Here is a 10,866-nt window from a genome sequence, read left to right as displayed (position 1 = left end):
CGACAACTTTTCCTCGAGCCACCCGTTGCGTCTGCCTCTGGCCGGTATTCGGATTTCATGCCCGGTGCACTTGATCTCGGCCCCGACTTGCGTGAGAAAATTTCAACCCCAGCATCAAAGCATCCACTATACCTGGTAATATAAGCAGGCTCATGACGAGTCGCCTGTTGCCGAACTCCACTTCTATTTCGAGCTTTGCGTTGATTTCGCCGCACCTTCCATCTGGCAACCTAACCTGCCGTCTTATCCTTATAATCGCTCCACGAGCAGCCAGCTTGTCCGCCAGCTCTTCACTTATGAAGCTTGCTGTTGCCGCGGTGTCGATCGTGGCCTTGTACGTTTCCCCACCGATCGTTACCGCTGCGGACAACTGCTGCTCCTCCTCGATTAATTTTCCAGTTAGTTTGGAGAGGTGGCACCCGGCGACCCCTGCTCGCCTCTCTGCGGCTGCGATTGCTGCCCATATCCCGCTTTCTGGCAGCATTTCGTACTTCGGACTCCTATTTTTCCGCACATCCTATTTTTACCACATCGTGTCCACCGCACCTGCGACACGCTTCTTGTGGATTGGCCACATGGGTTGGGTGTTGACCCGAGTTGCCCGCAAGTGTCGTTCCAGAGTGTCTCTGGGTGGTGACTGGCGGCCTCCATAAGGTTGTGTTGTGCCCCCCGACTGACCCGGTTATATCGTGCCCACTGCTCCTAGGACTGCGTGCCTAGCTCTCCAAAGTCCTCAGACCTTCTACACGTGACTTGTGTAGGAGCAGGGGCTTTGTTGCGGCTGTACTTGTGCTCTTCCGCAAAGGCTTCCCGTTCCCTGTGCAGTTCCTCGTACTCATCTGCCAGGATCATGAGGGCCTCTAGGTCGTCCATGTGGTAGGATCTCAACGCTATTCGGAGGTCTGGCGTGCAGTTCTCCTTTATGAGCTCCAGCGTTTCCTTCTTCCCATACCCAAGGGGTCTTATCAGGGTCTGCATCTCGACGATATTGTCCTTGAATGCCTCCCTAAAGCCTTGCTTCCTTTGCCTTACCTTGTCCCCGAGCTTCGTGAAGTATCCCCTGGGCAGGAAGTACGTCTGGAAGTCCTCCAGGGCTTGTTGGCTATGTACCATTTCAAAGCCTTTCCCTGCATTAATTCCGGCATGGCTCGGGGAATCATGTTCAGGTCCAAACCGTACGTGTTTGCAGACCACTCCACCTGCTCTCGAATTGGCTTTTCTTCTCCGTCAAAACGAAACGACCATTCTCTGACTTGCTTCGCCACCTTTGCGTAGTCCGGCTGGCTGGGCCTGGGTCTTTCTATACTTGGCCTTCTTTCCCTGCTCGTCTCCCTCCGCTGACCTTCCCCCTGCATCTCCTCCATGCTCAGACTTGCGATGAGGTCTTCGCCCTCGGGGTTTGTCACGTTCACGCTTGGACCTGGTCTATCTGAATATGCCGCCCTCAATTCTGTCCAGACTGCTGTGAGCTGTGGGTCGTTTTCCGTCTCCGCGTAGTACTCCGCTAGGGCCTTTCACATGTCTTCTGTCCTTCCTGACAGCGATATGCGCAACCTCTGTGCGACGTATGCGAAGTCTTCCTTCTTAAGACGGTAGATCCAACTTCTACCCATACTGCTTAATTTGTGTTTACTGCCGGGATAATCACGTTATTTGGGCGCCAGATGTAACGAACTGATTTTGGTTTGTCTGCTCGCTACGGAATACGTGCGGCTAGCTCAGTAAAGTTTGTGCGTTCGTCCCACCAAATTTATAGAATAACGTGATCACCCGGTTACCAGTAATAACACTCGCAGTTTCGTTCTTGGATTTTTATTTGTGCTTGGACTTACAAAAAATCTGATTATCCGGCCTTGGTACTGGATGGATTGTTCACCGGCCTCGATCCGCTGTCTCGCCGCTCCTGTCGTCCTGAGTGTGGCGGACCTTCGTTGTTGGGCGCTCGTCGCTTGGGCTTGTTGTCTCACGCAGACTCACGGCAGCTAACGGCTGTGTTCCCCAAGGCAAACGCCTGTGGAACAGCAACACGTCAACCCCACGTGCGATCCGAACAGGCGCCGGTATCACGCCTGTTCGGATCGCACGGACACACCTAGGCGATCGCCTGGTTCAAGTTCGCGGTCTCCTACAGAGTTCTCCGGGTCTACACCACAATCCCTGCCACTTATCCTGTGCCCTCCTTGGTTTGGGTTCACCTGTTGGGCGCTTCTGGGCTACTCGTGCTTCGTCGTACTGGACCTCAGCTACCTGCGTCTCAATTCGGAGACCTTCTCGTCCCGAACGTCTTGACGTAGCGATCTTGCTCCTTGTTGACTACCACGGCTGTAGATCCTCTGCTGACTTCGTTCTCACGTTGTTAATTCGTACACTTGTTCTCCTCGACTGACTGTCTCGCTTCCAGCGTTCGGCCTGTTTATATAGCCCTCCTCTAACGGTTCACCCATCTGGTCTCCAGTCTCCGGATCCAAAGTCCACGATTTTTTGTCCCGTTATTTGCCTTTGAGCCTGCTGACTCTCAAAACTCTCTTCTCAGTAAGTCCGGAGTCTCCATCCTCTCTCTTTCCATTTCCCGAGTCTCCAAACTCTCTTCCTCTAGAGTAGATAGATAGTTTCCAGCGCCGAATCCCTCAAACATGACCGCAGATGCTGAAATTTCTCAATTTTGGAGAGGTCCGGATGGCTGTCGAATATGCTCGTGAACACGGAGTAAAAATCCGCCCAGTTTGTGTAATCTCAGCTAAACGTTGGCAGCTGCACAGGCGGCAACGCCATCGGCCGCGGCCGCGGCTGCGTCTGATGACCACTACACGGGTTGGGCACAATACCTGCCGCAAGCGTTGAGTGCGGCGCGAAATGCACATTGCGTTTGGCTATTTCCGCGCTCACACTAGCCTTGAATTCTACTTTGCAGCTCATCAATTTGCTCCAGCCTCACTGTAAGAGTTGATTCGTCGGATCCGCTTAGCGTCTCATTAGACAGCGACGTTTGTAGCCTCTGCAACCTGCTGAACAGCGCATTGGCTTTGCGCCTTAAAAAGGTCACCCTGTTTTGGTCACTTTCAGCGGGCATAGGAACAAATCGCTTTTAATTCGGTTCAGCGGGAAGATGAGCACAAAATAAATGCCGAAAATGCAAGCGGAGTCAATGCACGTAACGGGGCGGGCTGCACTTCATATATGTAGCAATGTATGTATGTATACTCGTATAATGCTAGCTCGCTTAAACACAGCCAATATCACCGAAATCACCGCTCACTTGTCCAACCGATTGCTTTTTAATAAATTTATCAAAAAACGGGACATGTGAATTTATTAATTAATGCAAATTAACACTATCAAGTCGGGGTCACCAAATGCTTAGCTATTGAGCTTTTTCAATAGCTGTTGCGAGAAATAAATAGCCGAAGAATGTTTTGTCTTTTTTCCGATACAGTTTATTTTGTTAATTGCTGGAAGCTAGGGTCGACCAAGAGCTATAACGAGTCTTTGCCGAAAAACGAAGAAGTGACAATTGGCGGGACAGACAGCCGAATGCAGCGCCCAAGCTTATTGTAGCTATATAACAAAAAAAAGATGGAATGAACGCCGCACAGATAAATTGGTGCGAGAACAGCGGTTTGCACTATGGGCATCGCAACTGCTACTACTGACTACTTTGGCTTACAATATTAAGATTTTTCCTTAAGATTTTCCTCGTCTGGCAATAAATCTTCTGAGTGCTGCTAAAAATGCGTCAGAAGTTAGATCGCTAACCATTTATAAGTGTTTGGCTTTGGCGGCCATGCAAACAATTACGGTAACGTATACTTTAAATGTTTTTTTTTTCCACGATTCTTTAAACATTTAAAAAAATAGGGACCTGCGTAATCTATTCCCGTATTAATAAATGGTAATGCCACTGTAACTCTATATTTTCGCAAACTACCAATTATTTGCTGAGTTGTATTTTCTTTATACCTTGCACACTTTACGCATTCTCTTAAATACTTTCTTCGGATATAATTTCGTATAAGGTTTATCCCTCCATGCAGCTGGCAAAAATCCTCCATCTAAAATCTCCGCGAGGGCGGCGGCTGGGCAATGAGCACTGCATTATCCCGAACAAAGAAGAGGAGGAAATCCTCCTCCGCTCGCCGAAACCAGGCACCAGCTCCCTGCGCAGGGACGGGCCGAAGCGTTCAAGCGAGGGGATGAAGGCAAAGGCGCAATATAAAGCTGCCCTTTGCTTCCTGAGTCGACTCAAGGAAAAAGCCACCCTATCCCTACAGGAGAAGGAAAAGCTAACCTGGGCCGAGCGAAGTGTCGCAAAGGGTAGGCTGCACTTCGCGAACCTCCCCAACATGGCATCAACGGGTGGATTCGCCAACAAGGTGGAGGAGTCGCTTGCCATCAAGAGTCAACGCTCAACCGAGAGCGCCAATAAGGACGCACCGGGGAGCAAGCGGCGACGCGGGCCGAAGGAGACAGGCCCTCCCCCCTAGAATGCGAAGAAGCGCAAAAGAGGCTGAAAGGCAGTGAGGCGACCAAACGACACTTGATTGTGGCACTCATCGACAGAAGCGATGAAGCCGGCAAGATGACCGAGCCGTGGTGGAAGTTGGTGCATGCACGACTCTTTGAGTCTGTTTGCACGGATGGAGGAAGCTCCTGAGCTATGATATCCTATATCGAAGGTACGGGAAGATGGCGTGGGGCATGGGGAGCGTATACCTGCACCTCAAAAAACGCCATCCCGGGGATAAGGATGCTCACACCCTGAAGGCAGGCGAGGTGGAGAAGGACCTAGGTCTGGAAAGCATCGCGGAAGCCGCCAAGGGACTATCGCTAGGCGAGACGGATGATGAAGACGGAGACCTGACGTTGACAGTCAACCCGTCGAATGGAGATGACCTCAGTACCCATGCCACTGAGGGTGCTGCAGCTCAATCTTCATAAAAGCAAGGTCGCGTCGGCGGAACTCCTCATCGCCCTGGAGCAAGGGTCCGCCGACATAGCTTTGGTTGCCTCGGGCAATGCCGTCGCCGGACTAAAGTCCTCCAACAGAGCCGCCGTACTTGTGCGGAAGGGCTCATTACAGCACGGATGACCTGACTGTTGTGATGCTGGAGAGCGAGAGGAATCGCCTTTTGGTAGCTTCCTGCTACATGGCACATGACAGAACGGCCCCACCGGAGGAACTCAGGAGCATGGTGGAAGCCAGCCCAAACGACCAACAACTGATCATGGGTGCAGACGCCAACGCGCATCACTGCGTATGAAGTAGCCCCAACATCAACGACAGAGGTGAGTCACTCCTAAAATATTTACTATCAACCAACCTATGCATAGCTAACGCGGGGGAAGAGCACACCTTTGTAGGCCCCACCTCCTCGAACGTGCAAGACCGTAAGCGGACAATGTACTATGGTTTCAGAATGGAGAGTCCTTGAGAGACCATCCTTTTCAGAGCATAAGTACATACAATTCCTATACGAATTTAACAACTCTTCCAAACCATCCTCTTTTAGAAACCCCCGGGGAAAGTTGAAGAAGATAATCTCGACACGACTCGCGACTGGTCCGGACCTAGTAAAATCCGCTGAAGACATAGAAAAGTCCTTTTCAGGAAATTTTTAGATGCGCAACGCGCAGCATGCCCGCCATCTAGAGCCAGGAAGAGGACCAGGCCACCGTGGTGGAATGGTAATCTTTCGCTTCTACGCAATAACCTCCGAGAATTTTACCTAATCGCCAAAGACGCGAATAATGATATAATCAACGGGGAATACAAGATCATACTCAGGGATTACAAGAAGGAAATACGCAGGGCAAAAATAAGCTCGTGGAGAAACTTCTGCTCCAAAATCGAGACGGCCACAGAAACGGCTAGACTCAGGAAGCTGCTATCGAAGCAGCCAACCATACAGAGTCAGCTCAAACGCGAGGACGGACAGTGGACTGAGGGCAGCGAAGAGGCCCTAGCAGCACTATTACATGCTTACTTCCCAGGATGTACCGAGTTATCCGATACCAACAAGCACCAGGACCTCGTAACTGGAGAAGAGCATCTCCCAACAGATTTAATATCCTCTAGACTCCTATAGACTCCTTTGCGGGAATAAAAGCTCCGGGACTAGATGGAATATTTCCAGCCATGGCTACACGCTATATTCTCAGCGTGCCTAGGCACGGGCTATATCCCTATCCAATGGAGGACCTCTAGGATTGTCTTCCTGCCAAAAGCAGGGAAGTGCAGCCATATGAGCCCCAAGAATTACAGGCCGATTAGTCTCACCTCTTTCTTACTCAAGACGCTAGAAAAGCTGCTGAACGTATACATCAGAAATGATGCAGGACGACTACTGTCATCCAACCAGCATGCTTACAAGAAAGGTAAATCAGTGGAGACGGCTCTACACTCATTAGTAGCCACCATTGAGAAAGCCCTGCATAACGAAAAAAATGTTTTTATTTACTTGATAGTTTCGCTAAGCACTTCTCTTTAATAGCTATAATTAAAATACAAAAATGTGTAGACAACAAAAAAATATGTTTACATAAAGTGAATATCGGGGCAATTCAATGTAACTTATTTCTCGGCTAAATTTCGTACAAAAATTGTATTCTCTGAGTAATTTAGCTCAACATATTTGGATTGATTGCAAAATAGGCTTTGCAATCATAATTCTTACGCTTACAAACTAAACATGCTAAAATTTTAAATAGTGTAGGCAAATCAATGGCTACGGAACAAAGTAAAAGTGGGAAAGGCATGATAATATGAATTCAGTTTTGGTTTCTTGCTTTTAGAGTAATACTATTATAGAACAGAGAAAAGGGGGTGGGGGTTTTGCGAGGAGTGCAGCTAGTTTGGGGCCAGATAATACCTAAGTCCTTTTATAGCCTCATACTAATTGTATTAAAATCAATAGGAAACTATTAAAGTGCACTTAGTAATGTTTCAGTTTGAATGCTGCTAGAATCGTTCAGAGCAGTTATAAAAGTGCTTCTGAATGGCTATCAACTAGCTTACTTTCTATATTATATAATCGCAGGTGTACTAAAACGGCAAATTGAAAAACATACACACTAAGCAACAGACAAAATGTACAAAATGTGGGCGCAGTTTTACATCTAACAATAGTTAGATTTTATCTAGGAAGCGGAGCCTCTCTCCTATGTTGTAAAGTATCTATTCTCCAACTTGTTCCGTACTACTGTAGGCTTTTACAATATCCTTGATGGCTGCCTGGGTGCCGAAGACGAGGGCACCAATGCCGCACAACGTGATCAATACGTTTTTCCACAGGATCCAGTTGTATTTACCAAAACCTTCCTCCCAATGGACAATCAGCTCAATGGCCACCGGGAAGATCAATCCTAGAATGGAGAAGCAGAAGGCACCGATAAGACCCATAAATGGGCCAATGGTAGGAACAGCCACGGCCAGAACAACGGCAGCGGTAACCAGCACCGTGCACAGCACATAATTGACCAATGTTGGGCGCTTCTTGCACTTGTCCTTAATGCCATCCCACAGGATCTCCAGGCACACAAAGAACTGCAGTCCAAATGTGCAGTATACGGCCAGCGAAATGAGCACCTTCACAGCCTGGGCTGCGTAGTCCTTGATAGGCAAATTCAGGGCGATACTCTCCCCGGTGGCGTTAGCGTAACGCAAATATCCAAGGAATCCCAGCAGCATATAAATAAGGGTCACGCCGGACATGCCCTTGCTGAGCACACCGCAGATTCCGAGGATGCTCCGTGGCGTCTTCATGTTGTCTTCCAGTGGCATAACCACACCGATGGCCTCCATCGCAAAGATGGTGATCGAGAAGAACTGCGGCAATGTGCTCAAAACGACGGACTCGCGTTCTTCCACTGATGGCAGATCCTGGACCAGATAGTAGAACGTAATGCCCAATCCCAGGCCCATGAAAACATTGGCCACCATCGAGACGGGCGCCAGCTACTTAAGATTTGGCACCCAGGCAATCAGGATCAAGGGCACCAGCAATACGCATATAAGCATTCGCAACGACACCGGTGATCCCGTCCAGTAGCCAATCAACTGCTGAAAGTTCGATGCGACAATTTCCGTCTACACCGAGCAGGTGCCAAAGTACGTCAGGAACAGACCAAACAGGATGGAGAACTTGGCCACCGGCGCGAAGCCACGGCACCATTTGGGTCCTTTTAGGAACGCAGATTCGGCAATTTCGGCAAAGGTCATCTTGGTACGGCGAGTTCTGTAGTACAGCTTGTGTCCGCATTTTACCAACACGTAACGCGAAGGGATCGAAGTCATTTCCAGACAAGGCCTGCTCGGTATCCGACTTGCAGGGTTGGATTTTGTAGATGACTTTTTCCTCGCCGGTCAGGAATTGCTCCATTTCCTGGGGCGCATGCTTCGACCCGCTATCCACAATGTTAACCATTATGAAAGCCGCTTCTTTTTTCCCTTAGTGTACAATTTTTTTTTTTTTTTTTTCTCGGAGTGTTTGTGGATATATCCGGAGCATTCAACAACGTTACCGCCTAGAAGCGCCCAATACGCCCCCCGCTATCAGTTTGTGGATAAAAAATCTTCTAAGCTGTAGACGGGTACAATCCGATTGGGGCACCGCCTTCATGGTGAAAGGAGCACACAGGGGCACGCCGCAAGGCGGGGTCCTGTCGCCTCTCTTGTGGAATCTGGTGGTTGATGACCTGATGAAGAGATTCGAAGGGAAGACCCCAAAGATAACAGCCTATGCTGACGACATAAGCATAATTATCACGGGAGTCTGTCCATCGACATTCAGCTCGATTATGGAATCAACGCTCAGGGAGATATGTGAGTGGGCGAAGAGGGTAGGACTCACCACAGAAGCATCAAAAACTACTCTTAGTCAACCCTAAGTTTTTCGTTTCTTTTTACCTATTTCTCCAAATTCATATAACACGCTATAGCTTGTTTTTTCGAATCTCCTAAGGTGAACTCCTTGAATGGAATTGACACAATGTATCGCCCATCTGAGTCTTTATTTGTAGTTTTAATGAATTTATTTTCACATATTTCGGACTCGATATCATTTTTGTTTTCCTCTTTAACTACCCAAAAGCGATCTTAATCTTTTATTTCGATCGTTGTTGCTACAAAAATCCTTTGGATTTTTTACATTCAGAAACAATCCACCCGAAATTAGTTTTCTGCCCAAGGAGCCCATCTATTCATTTAACTCCATTTTGCAAAATGTGAGTGTATAAGTAGGCTCTTTCGGTTTTTTGTGTGGCTCTCATATAATTGTAGAGCCTCTTTATTAAATTTTTTTAATATTACTTGTGCAAAGATTATATCCACCTCATCGGAAATTTGTGCCTATAGTTTGATCATGTGAATTGACTCATTTATAGAGCCTAAACACATTCTTAATTGCCTAGCTGAGTTGACATTCACATTGTCAAGCTCAAGGAGGCGATTCAGTTGCTCTGAAAAAATTTGTCTTTTATTTTCATACAGCTTGGGTAATAACACCAAGCGGTAACATAATTCTCCCCAGAGCCCAGTAACAGATGAGAAACCACGTTTCTGGCTTCTCTCTTCACTGAGATCTTGGGATAATTAAATTTTAAGGTTGGACTTAAATCCTCCCTTAAATGAATAAGTTCAGTAAACAACTCAAAAAATAGGTCCCAATCTTTGGAATCTCCATAGAATGTGGGAACCTGCATTTTCGGTAGAGTTGGCAAGTCATAAATTTTTTGATTTCCAACATCTACCTTTAATGGCACACTACACTTCCTTGAAATTTAATATTCACATCATTCTTCATAGTTGAAATATCGAATTCGATTTCTTCGAATCTCGAATCATAATTCCTATCCGTGACATCAATCTGGTAAAATCTGGTAAAAATCAATTTTCTTCATCCTAATTTCAAATGTTTTGAACTTATCCTCCTGAATCGCGTTAAGCGTTTCCTCTAAATAACCCTCTAATTGTTCGTGCCTTTTCAAAACTAGAAACTTCTGTTTTGGTTCAAATTGGTTTAGGAAGGCAAAACTGAGGCTTGGAAAATTTAGTAATTATCTACTGGCTTCGGTAATTTCAATTTGCCGTTTTATTCATTCGTTTCAGCGGACAACATTTTTATTTTGTTTTTGTAATTTAAACATCTGGTTTACGATTTTTTTTTTGGATACAGCTAAATGTGGTTCTTATATGTATAAATTTTCTTTATGTATATATATGTATGTATGAATGTGTATATTTTTATACCCGTTACTCGTAGAGTAAAAGGGTATACTAGATTCGTTGAAAAGTATGTAACAGGCAGAAGGAAGCGTTTCCGACCATATAAAGTATATATATTCTTGATCAGGATCAGTAGCCGAGTCGATCTGGCCATGTCCGTCTGTCCGTCCGTCTGTCCGTCTGTCCGTCCGTATGAACGTCGAGATCTCAGGAACTACAAAAGCTAGAAAGTTGAGATGAAGTATACAGACTCCAGGGACATAGACGCAGCGCAAGTTTGTCGATTCAGGTTGCCACGCCCACTCTAACGCCCACAAACCGCCCAAAACTGCCACGCCCACATTTTTGAAAAATGTTTTAATATTTTTTCATTTTTGTATTGGTCTTGTAAATTTCTATAGATTTGCAAAAACACTTTTTGCCACGCCCACTCTAACGCCCACAAACCGCCCAAAGCTGCCACGCCCACACTTTTGAAAAATGTTTTGATATTTTTTCATTTTTGTATTAGTCTTATAAATTTCTATCTATTTGCCAAAAAACTTTTGGCCACGCCCTTTCTAACGCCCACAAACCGCCAAAAACTGTCCTTCGCACTTACACTAGCTGAGTAACGGGTATCAGATAGTCGGGGAACTCGACTATAG

The 10,866-nt window shown here is 46.8% G+C and overlaps 1 pseudogene; it reads right to left on the bottom strand.

Annotated features, from left to right (window-relative positions):
• Positions 1 to 6,758: 6,758 nt before the first annotated feature.
• Positions 6,759 to 8,483, bottom strand: LOC6539088 (annotated as a pseudogene).
• Positions 8,484 to 10,866: the final 2,383 nt, after the last annotated feature.

This window comes from Drosophila yakuba, unplaced genomic scaffold, assembly GCF_016746365.2.
Source record: "Drosophila yakuba strain Tai18E2 unplaced genomic scaffold, Prin_Dyak_Tai18E2_2.1 Segkk2_quiver_pilon_scaf, whole genome shotgun sequence".
In the NCBI taxonomy this organism is placed as follows: Eukaryota; Metazoa; Arthropoda; class Insecta; order Diptera; family Drosophilidae; genus Drosophila; species Drosophila yakuba.
The sequence above is the reverse complement of the archived record's forward strand: the minus strand, read 5'-3'. Positions and strand labels throughout refer to the sequence as shown.